We start from the raw sequence: 11,032 nt of genomic DNA on the forward strand, positions 1-11,032 counted from the left end.
TGTCCCAGAAAGCCACTGGCCCTGCAGGAATGAAAGACCCATGAAGTAGATGGGGACCCGGTGACAGCCAGAACAGAGCTGAGCCTAGTTCACTCACTGATGAATGAGAAATAAACACGTGCTGTGAGCGCTCCGCATCTCGGATTATTTATTACAACATCTGACGGCTACAGTAGCTGTTCAGGAGCTGGGCACAGGCGGAGAAGGGAGTGAGAATGGAGTCTGTCTCATAAGGTCCAAGCTTTAAGCCATGGGCTTTGTCTGAAATTCAGATGGTGGCTTCCTGCTAAATGCCCCCCCCATCCAAAATGTATTTCCCTGTGACACTGTAACCGGTGCTCAAGGAGCCGTGGGTGAGGACTGTAATTGTAGCACTGTTTGTAAAGAGGAACTTAAACATCTATCCACAGGAGAAAGGACAAAATCTATGGGGCATATTAAAATTGAATGGAATATGAAACATAAGGCAAATTGAATGCACTGAAACCACGTATGTCCACATGGCTGCCTTTCACAAACAATGTGGAGCTGAAAATAGCGAGTTGTGAAATGATGCGGTCTAGATGAGAATATTTATATAAAATTAAAACCTAGAAACCAATCCCACGTATCGTTTATGTATGCATAAGTATGTACTAAAAGTATAAAAACACACATGAAGGAGAAACACCAAACTGATGATGGGAATCTCAGGAAAGAGAGGGGGAGGGAAGAGTTTGGAGATGTTAATGATGTTTTTCATTCCTTAAGAAAACCACAGATTTGAGCAAATGTGACATTTGGCTAAGATTTGATAAAGCTGTGTAGGGGCACGCAGGCATTTATCATCTCATTCTCTCTTTTTGTCTGTATGTTGAAAATATTTCAGATAAAATTGCTTTAAAGAAAGAAGTGTCCATGGTGCGTGATGTGTGGGAGGAGGATGAGGGATGGTGGTAGCAGTGGAAGCGGGGGTGTATGAGGAGAGTTGATGGGGACTGGGATGTCTGTGGCAGGCTGGGACCTCTGGGATGCTGACTCTGGGAAGGAGTTGACTCTGGGGGTGCCCTGAGATCAGCACTGTGTCGGGAGAGCAGTCTGGGCAGGGGACACCGAGGTGCCATGCAGCCTTGGCCAGCCCCCTGGGAGTTCTGGAGCTGGAGTGGCCCTCAGAGTTGTCCCCGGCTGAGCCGAGGTGGCCGGGCTATCATACACCAGTGTTGATGGGTCACTGAGCACAAGCTGCCTGGGAAGGGTCTGACCTTGTGTGTGGCTGACTCTGAGGGGTGACAGCTGAGCCATCTGTTGACAGTACCACCAGCGGTTGGGGCATATTCCCATTGGGGGTGTCTGGGTGGCAAATGTCACCAAAGGTCACTTGGGGCAAATTCATGAAGGACTCAGGGAATCTAGACTTGGTTCTCTCAACAACTGTCATTCTTTAGTAAACGTGATCGCTACACCTAGAATTTTAAATAACATTTAAAACCTATTAAATCTGAAAAAATTGCAAACTTGCAGAGGAGCCGCAAGAACAGAATGAATGCCCACATGCATGTGCACCTTACCTAGAGTCATCGCTTCACATGTGCCCGTGACAAACCATGTCCTCTTCCTGCATTTTCTCAGCACGTCTTCTGCAGGCTCTGAGCTAGAAGCAGTTGAGCCATCATGACTCTTTATTCTTTGATTCGTCGGCATGTACCTCCTAGGAACAAGGATCTCCTCTTCTATAATCAGAGCACAGAGATCAAGTTCAGGCAGCTTACTATTGAGCCAATGCTATTATCTAAATAATTACCGATACCCCATTATCCTCCCAAGCCATGACCCAGTCTAGGATCATTCATTGTATTTCAGAGTCATATTAAATAGTTTCACAAAGGAATGATATTTTGTGCATGTTTTGAGGTTTCCAGTTTCAACTCATGGGGAGCCTTGGCTTGGGAAGAGAAGCTATTTCCTCCCTACCTTAGCTTCGTTCAGTGTAGGAGGGTCCAAGTCCAAGCCCCTTTCTGCATTTAACATTCCTCTGTCTGTACTGTCCCGAGGACACTAATGATGATGGCGGGGGGCAGGGAGGGGGCAGGAAGTTCACTTGGCCTGTGGCTCTCAGAGCCTTGCTGTCTTTCTCTACAGCAAGCAGGAGAGTGAAGCCACTGAGAAGCATAATGAGAGTTCTGGCCTCACGAGGGGTTCTCAGCCACTTGCACCTTGTTAGGTTAGAGGAATATGCACATTAGGTTGACCAGAGGTAAATAGTGATGCTTCTAAATCTGTGTAGCTACTCCCATCATTTCCAGCCTCACAGGAAGTCCCTGCCATGCTCACCAGAACTGGTACCAAGTGCAGAAGCCCATGACATTTCTACCAAACTTGCACCATCAGCTGGTGCCCTAGGTCATCTTCCACTATCAACCACGCCTCCGACTTCACACATTCCTACGACTCTCACGAGCCTTTAGCCAGAAGCAGCATAAAATGTGCTCCAATATCTATAAAACTCATATAGTCATAGACGCCATCCAAGATGCTTCACACACGTCCCCATCCACATCACACATAACAATAATTAAATGTCCCTTTATAAAAATCCCTATTTGTTTGAGCAATTGTCATTGGATTTTCTGTTACCTGTGCCCAGCATTCCTAACTGATACATGTTCCTACAAGTACAGCTTGTCGGAACCTGAATTTCACAGCGACAGATGCTTGTTCGATCATCTGTTGCTACTAGCAACACCTTGCAGTCAGGTTCTGGCCCTGGAGGCAGACTGCTTGCGTTCAAATCCTGGCTGAGTGACCTGGGACAAGTACTGAAGCCCTGTGAACCTCATCTGCAGAAATGCAGATAATAATGTTACAGGAATTAAGTGAACTAAATGGACTAGTGGTTACCAAAGAGGAGGGGGAAAAATGTTAAAAAAAAAAAAAAAAGAATGAAATGAACTAATCAGTAAAGCACCTTGACAGTACTGCGGCCTGGCAAGTACGCACCAAGCTAGCAGCTGGCATTACTACACTACCTGCCGGTCCTTCCAGAAATGGCCCCTGCGTCTGGGCCTGATCTCTCACGCAGAATGAACATGGTAACCAAAATGCAATCACGCTATCTTTTGCACCAATTAAAAATATTAATCAATGGAAAAGATCAATGACCATATCCTTAAAACAGAACGATCCTACAAAACAGAAAGAAAAATTAACAACCCAATTTTTAAAAATGGGCAAAGCCCTTATGCTGGCAATTTACAAAGAACCAAAAATGACTGAGAAATAATCACGCGTTCCGCTAGTAACTAAAGAAATGCATCTTAAATCAACAGAGATAAATTTTTAGCTATCATTTTACAGCATCGGGCCCCAGTATTGGTGAGACTGCAGGAAAAGGTGACTTTTCCTACGCTGCCGGTTGGATTCAAAATTTCTATCACCCTATGGTCAAATTGGCAACATCTATAAAGGATTTCCAATTATTTAGCATCTATGAATTTATCTTAAGGAAATAATGATAGAGGTGCAAAAAGAGCTTCAAGAGTGTTCACTGCCTGCTGTTTATAGCAGTGAACAAGTGGATTCAATCTAAATGTCTAACAAAAGCGATCATTTACATAAATTCATGCACATCCACACTATGAAAAACTTCCTACCTTTACACAGTGGTAGAAAAAATGTTTACGGATACAAAGTGTTCACAATTTATTGTTCAGTGGAAAAAATAGTTTAAATGAAAAATTGTATATACAGTATAATCCCTTTTGGTAAAAACTGAAAAGAGTGTTTATACAGAGGAAAAGTATTTAGAATAGTACACCCCCAAACTTTAACAGCCAGTTATCTCTGGATAATTTTTATTTCCTTTTGCTTTTTTATATTGTCTAATTTCTCTGTAATTTTATAGGAAATCACGTTTATTTTTAACAAATAGAAATAAGTGGTGATTATTGTGGGGAACAGAATTGAATAGGTATGGGTAAAATACTTCTTTTTAATATACTTTTTAGAAAAGTGGTAATAAAGGTGATTTTCTCACCTTCTTTGGAATCTTCTGGTCTTTTTCAAAATTAGAAAAGGATCCAGTTGTGTATGTAGACAGCATAAATTCTGCCAGGGTTGTTTAACAAATTACTAATTAAGGTCCTGACACATGATGCTAGGCAGTCTCTCTGGCTGTCTGGGAGTTTCAGCTTTTGTCCTGTCCTAAATCCCACAGAAAGTGAAGTCATCTGCGTAGCTGAGTATTCATTACATAATAAGTTGAATGTAGCCACTGAAAATACTCATGCAAATATCTTCATTAGTAAAATCATGCAATTAACCTGAAATATGTGCTAAATGAAGCAGCCAAATTGTTGCATATTTTCCCAGCTCTTAATTATAATTTTGGTAATCAATTTTTCTCCTGATTACCAAAAAGAAAAAAAAAAAAAGAAATCTTCAGCATATGCACGCTCTGAGGATGAGTTGGAACGCTGAGATAAAACCCTCGAATCGCTTTAGTAAAGAAGGCCATTAACCTTTCCTGTGTTTTTGTTCATCGCAGGCATTTCCTGCTAATGCTCATTGCTGAAGATGATTGGATTTTAACAAGAGCTTTTTGGATCAAGCGTCAGCCCTTCCTGAACTGTACATTTTGCAAGCGCCACTGTCATTAAAGGTTACCAGCACTTCCATTATCAACTTTCCAGTGTATATTTCTTAAATGACTTTTGACTGCAGGGTAAAAATTTTCCCTAAGTGAAAACTGACATCCAGCTCACAAACCGATTTAGTCAGATGTCCCCGAATGCCCAGCTGCCATATGAAAAGCAGGAGGGATGGGGAGCTGTGAGCCCTGGTGGACACGTCTCCCATGTCCTTTGCTCTCTTATCCCAGTTTACTGAGCTGTCAGGGATTTGAAGGTGGGAAGAAACACACAGTAGAGCATTTCACAAGGTGACCCTGGAGGAGCGGCTTAGCCATAAAATTTTATCAATTCTATGTAAAATGGGGGAAAGGATGAATTCACAAGCTAGTAAGGGCTGAGATAAGAGAGGCCAAGTCTCCAGCACAAGTAGAGAAAATAACCACCAACATTGAGGTTGACACCTTTTAACTTCCCCCTTTCCAGCTCCTCAAACAGTCAACCTCCATAGGCTCCCTCCTAAGGCTAAATAAGAATTTGTCGCACCTGGACAGGACAGGACAGGACAGGACAGGACAGGGTGGGCAGTGCTTCATCTTTCTAGCAAAATATTGATTTTGACCACCTGACCTTAGGGTTCCTCCCCAAATGCAGAAATGCCTAATGCTTAGTTGTGGGAGTAGAGCTGAGGAGACACATATACGATATCCAGGGAAAAGCCAGGAAGGCCGGGCCTGGAATGCAGGTTGTACACTGCGCAAAGGTGTCCTCAAGGAGAGCCTGCCATTGACGGCAGAGGCACTGTGAATTTGTATATTTATCCTGACAGTTTTCTAAGTCCAAAAATCAGTAGATTATAGTGCTTTTCTGCCAGGTGGAGGTAAAGTATCCGAGGAAGGGGCAGCTCTTTCTAAGTTGCACAAAGACACTATATAGCTGCTCCCCGAGAAAAACTTTCTCCTGATGACTCTGCCAGTTTGCGGGGAGAACAGGAAACATGTAGGGAGCAGAGGGGAAGATCAGATGCATGGATCCTTCAGAGGAGATCCTCGTTAGGGACTTACGGGGGATCCTGAAGGTGGAGAGCTTCTGCCCTGGTTCCTTTTTGGGATCTGGAAGGGGGCTGCATCTCGGGTGGTCCTGGCCATATCACAGTGAAGGTGGTGATGAAGTGAGACCAGAAGGAAAGGCCTTGAGTATGTGGCAGGCTCCTGCAGATGACAGATGACCCATTCAAGCTAAGGACTTGGCAGAGATGTAGGCAGGGCCTAGAGAAGGCAGGGAGGGGTAGTGCAGGGCCTGAAGCCAGAAAAGCAGGGAGCCATGGCACTCCTAGGCCTGAACGGGCATGGGGAGGGGGCTGGATGGACAGGGTGGGAGAGAGGACCCAGCAGGGAGGGAAGCAGAGACTAACACTCAACTTCACTGTCCTCCTTCCCTTTGTTTGTGTGTGTGTGTGTGTGTGGTGGTGGTGGGGGGTGGTTCTCAATGTAAACCAAGTACATAACAACAGCTAGACTTGACCCTGACTGTCTGCCTCCAGAGCCCATGCTGACCATTAGGCTCTACTGCCAACGCAGCAGGAGGAATGCCCTAGAAAGGATATGCACAGCACTACTTGGCAAAGCAGAGTGGGTGGCTATGCCTGTCAGGGAAAGTATATGGGAGAGATCTTGTTCCAGGTGGTCTACGAACTAGAATTTTAGGTGCCCGAGAATGGAGGTGGAGCTCAGATGGAGAGCCTGTTTGGGTGGGAAAGAGGGGGACATATTCAGGACTGGCAGGTCCTTCAAGGTGGCTTGGTTGGGAGAGTAACAGGAGAGAAGGTGACTGGGCAGAGTTGTGCTCATCTTCACCCCATCAAGGACAGAATAAGTACCATAGGGATACCAAAATTCTAGAACTCCCCTCGGAGCATGTCAGCAGATGTGTCTTCTGCCTTCCCAGAAAATGTCCCTTCTGAAAAAAAAAAAATGTTTCTTCTGGAAAATCTCTGATAGTAAGATACAGAAAAGGTGAAGATGTGTGTGTGTGTGTGTGTGTGTGTGTGTGTGTGTGTGTGTGTGTGTGCGCATACGTGCACGCGTGTGCTTATGAGCATCTGTGAGGGGTGGGCAGAAGAGGGGGGAAGGGAACAGGGGGAAGGAGGGAATCATTAAATCAAACCTTTCTGTAATATTGAATCCCAGAAACTTAGTTAAACAATTATCATACTCTCTTATAATAGAATGTCTTAGAGCCATGAAAAAAGTCTACTTCTAAAAAAATATTACAGATCAATAACACTTTTAATGATAGATGCGTAAGTCCTTAATAAAATTTTACCAACCAGCAAAAAACAACTCATTAGAGAAAGTCATCCAGACCGAATTGGCTTTGTTCTTAACATAATTTATCACTAAATAAGCGAAAACGTTTAAAAGCATTAATAATCGAAGCAGAAAATTTGAAAAATGATTTGATGTCCCCTTTTCATAAAGTCTGGAAAAATAGTGGTTAAAGGAAATTTTCCATTGACATGGTAACATTCTGCACTTGAGATTCAAATCCAGCAGATATGTAGGAATGAGCACACATCCATTCTGCTCTTGGCGCTGTGCCAGGGCCTTGGTGGCCTCGCCCTGTCCTTACAGCAGTGTGCTCAGTCCTACTCTGCCTGGTCCCACATGGCCCCTTTGGCTTCACCTCCTTCCTGCTTCCCTCTTGCTCACCTGCTGGCCTTCCTGCTCTCCTGGGGCAAACCAGCTTCCCTTCTGCCACAGGATCTTTGCACCGATGGTGCCCTCTCCCTAGAACACTTACCCCTGCCCTGGATATCCCTGGAGCTGGCTCTCCCATATCTTTGAAGTCTCAGCTCAAATGTCACTGTCTCCTTAGGGAATTTCTTGAGGTTCCTATGTAAAAATACTAGCAAGGTCCACCCCAACTTCCCACCAGGCGCTCCATCTCGGCTCCCTGCCTTTCTTTCCATCTCCTGCACACCGTATACTGCCGTGTTGGTTGTCAGTCTCCTGCTGCGAGGGCCCTGAGGGCTGGAGCTTTGTTAGCTGCTTCCCCAGGGCCCAGAACAAGCCAGGCCCAGTCACTGCTCAGGGAATATCTGTTGCATGAACGAATGAGCAGGCCAAGGGGCTGCCCCGTGGGAGAGGAAGCAACATCTGCAAATTCCCCATTTCACACCTCTTTGCTTAGGGAGTCTGTTTGCTTGCATTTAAAACATTTATTTTTGAAAAGGCAAAATATGTACCTGGAATACAATTCTAAAGAGACATAGATTTAAGTGTACACAGTGAACGCCAAGACCCCCACCCCGTCTAGGGAGACCCTTCCCTTGCCAGTCTGACAGAGGGGAGATGCAGCTCATCTGTCAATGGAATTTGCATTTCTCTTTTCCTGTGAGACTGAGCTTCTTCTCATAGATTTAAGAGCAGTTAGTGTTCACTGTTTTTCCGGGGACTGTCAGTCCTTTTCTTATTGATTCATAGGAGCTCTTCGCTTATTAAAGAAATCAGTCTCTTGGATATGCAAACCGTTTTCCATGGTTTGTGTTGTTTACTGCAGAACAGTTTAATTTTCCTGTCAAAGGTATCGCTCTCCTTTATGGTTTCTGTTTTGTGTCAGACTTAGGAAAGCTTTCTTTTCAAAGATTATACCATCATTCTTCTGCGTTTTCTTGACTTGCTTTTTGATAATGTATGTTGCCATGCAGATCAGGAGCAGACTTGTCCCTCTGTATTCCATGCAATAGGACAGGAAGTTATATCTAGATTTTACCATGAGCCCATAATATCTGTCCCAGGAAAATCACCAAAAAGATAACCAAAACACCATGTTTGTGGTTAGGGGGTATTTTCAGTGGTTTCTACGGGGGCTGGGCTGCAGGTGTGGGCGGAAAGGCTTCCTATGGCTGCCCTGTTGGTGGGGAGCAGGGTCACCTTGGAACTCTGGGAAGTGTCAGCAAGTAACGATTCCGCCCTCAGGCACAAGGCTGGAGGTGGCCTGGGGGCATTTCTGGATGTTTCGGGACAGAGCATTTGATACAGGACAAGGTGACTTGCCCTATCCTGAGGGAAGACACTGGGAAGGTGAAGCCCTGTGATGGGTTTCTCGCATGTAGTGTTCTGGACCATTTATCTCATTGTGATTTAAAAAAAATCCAAACCTGAGGTAATTAGAAAGTCCACTTGAGGGTGGGAGGGCCTCTCAGTCCTCTTTCCACCCCTGACTGCAGTGGGGTCTGTTCTGTGTCAGCCACCTCTTGGCTCGCTCCTCTCAGGCCTTTATGCCAACTTGTCTTCTGATAAAGGCAATGCTCCCCAATTCTGTGCTTGTTTTTCTTCTCTCCTCTCCCTCTCCCTCTCCCTCTGGGTAATTTCCTCCCAGGTGGCCACAACGAGCCTCCACAGACTGATCGCTTCCCGACACATTATCTCTGCTGTATGCTGGCTTTTAAAGCCAGATGTTCTGAGGCAGAGGTCTAACTTGGAGGAAACTAGGGAAAATATTTTAGTTACTTGTTTTTTTTAAAAAAATAATGACTTTAGAGTTTTCATAAAATGATACATGGTTAAGCTTTTGAAAAGTTGAGCAATGTATAAAAGTACAAAGAATAATGCCAAAGAAAAAACACCCTCAGTATCCCCGGCCCTCCAAATAATCGTCATTATTACTGTTAGGTCTGTGCCATGTAAAAAGCCAAATCATACGCTTTGTTGAAAATGGGGAATTTTACTCTAATACTATTTTTAATGAGAAAGCATTTGATTTTACTTAGATTTGACAATAAAAGAATCTGAAGTTAAACTAAAAAAATTGCCTGCTGTAGGACACACACACACACACACACACACACACTCACACAATCAAAAGAAACAAGTTCGCTATCTCTTTAAAGTTAAGAAAAATTATTATAAAAATTGTAGAAGCTGAAGTCATTAACTTTTTCTTAGACTCCATGTTTTAACTCTAGATGGTATTTATCAATTCTGTGGCATGAAAAATGAGAAAATTGGCCCATTTGTTTTTTTCTTCCTACTCCTCTCCCTACCAGCCCCAGGAAATAGGTTTAAAAAAGAAAACTGGTTTTTACAGTAGTTGATTAACAAATAATTACGCCATATAAATCCTCAAAACTTAACTATTGGCTGAATTTAAAATATTGAAAATCTGGAGAGTAAAGTAAATTAGATAATTACAATGTGACACTTGAATTAATTAATCTGTTTTGTCTCCTCAGCTCTGTCTTGAGGCTGAAACGCGAGAAGACACGAACATAATGCAATGGCTTTGAAGATTCTCTGCCTTCTGGTTTTGCCTCAGGAGTAAGAACTTGATACAAGTGGAAAATTAAGATTTCTGTTATACATGATAAACTAAAGAATTCCATAGAGTTTAAATTATTGTCAGTATTTCCAAACGGCACTTTTTATCTGTGGTTGTGGGAAGGAGAAGTATCAACCTTACTAATAACTACAATAACCAGTTTGAGTGTAATTTCCTGCAATGTATTAATGGACAGTTTAGTTTTTATAGCAGTCAGGGGACCGGGACTAAAATTTGGATGTTCTTTTACAATCCATAGAAAAGACATGACAAGTTGTTCTAATGCAATTAGAAGATTATGTCTGATCACATTTTTCTTTCTAAGCACATAGTCTATGAAATCAGCAATTAAAAAGAGATCATGGTTGCTATAACTTGATCCTCCTACTCTGTGGAATTAATTTGTCCAACAGAATAAAAGGGTTGCATCCTTCATATTTCTCATTTACCCATTCATTTATTCATTCATCAATTCTCTTTTGCTCATGGACTCATTTATTCATTCAACAAATATTTACTGAGCATTTACTAGTGCCAGCCCTATGCTAGGCATGAAGGAAACAACAGTGAATGTATTAGTGTTTGCTGGGTAACGAGTCACCCCAAAACTTAGTATTGGACTATAGCTTAAAACAACAGTGATATTTCCTTACTCATGATCTTGTGGGTTGGCAAGGAGTTATGCTGGTCTCGCCTGGGCTCGCTCATATGCCTACATTCAGCCGGAGGTTCAGCAAGACTGGAAATCCTAATATGGCCTCACTCACTGGATGGTGGTTGGTGCTGGACGTTGGTGGGTGACTCAGTTCTCCTCCAGGAGATTAGGTTAGACTAGCTGGGTTCACCTAGTTTTCTTAAAGGGCAGCATTCCACAGGAATGAGAGTGGAAAGGACTCTTAAGACCTAGCCTCAGATATTTTGAATGTCACTCATGAAGCATTTAGTGGTCAAAGTGAGTCATGAAGTCAGTCAGCTCAGATTCAAGCGGAGGGGAACTAAGGCTCCATCTCTGGATGGGAGGACCGACAAAATCACATTGCAAAGGGACGTGTATTCTAGGATAACAGGAATTAGGAGCCATTGTTTGCAATTCACCAAAGTGAATA

The 11,032-nt window shown here is 43.4% G+C and overlaps 1 long non-coding RNA gene across 1 annotated transcript in view; it reads right to left on the reverse strand.

The window, feature by feature from the left end:
- The window catches only part of LOC111737624, a 33,646-nt gene extending 22,985 nt beyond the window's left edge, over positions 1-10,661 (reverse strand). Inside the window, exons 1-2 of the long non-coding RNA XR_002779485.1 lie at positions 10,580-10,661; positions 1,548-1,709 (exon numbers count right to left, since the gene is read on the reverse strand). This is a non-coding gene — a long non-coding RNA (uncharacterized LOC111737624). The remainder of the gene's footprint in view (positions 1-1,547; positions 1,710-10,579) is intronic.
- Between the last annotated feature and the right edge of the window lie 371 nt (positions 10,662-11,032).

This window comes from Pteropus vampyrus, unplaced genomic scaffold (genome assembly GCF_000151845.1).
Source record: "Pteropus vampyrus isolate Shadow unplaced genomic scaffold, Pvam_2.0 Scaffold29, whole genome shotgun sequence".
Taxonomy (NCBI): Eukaryota; Metazoa; Chordata; class Mammalia; order Chiroptera; family Pteropodidae; genus Pteropus; species Pteropus vampyrus.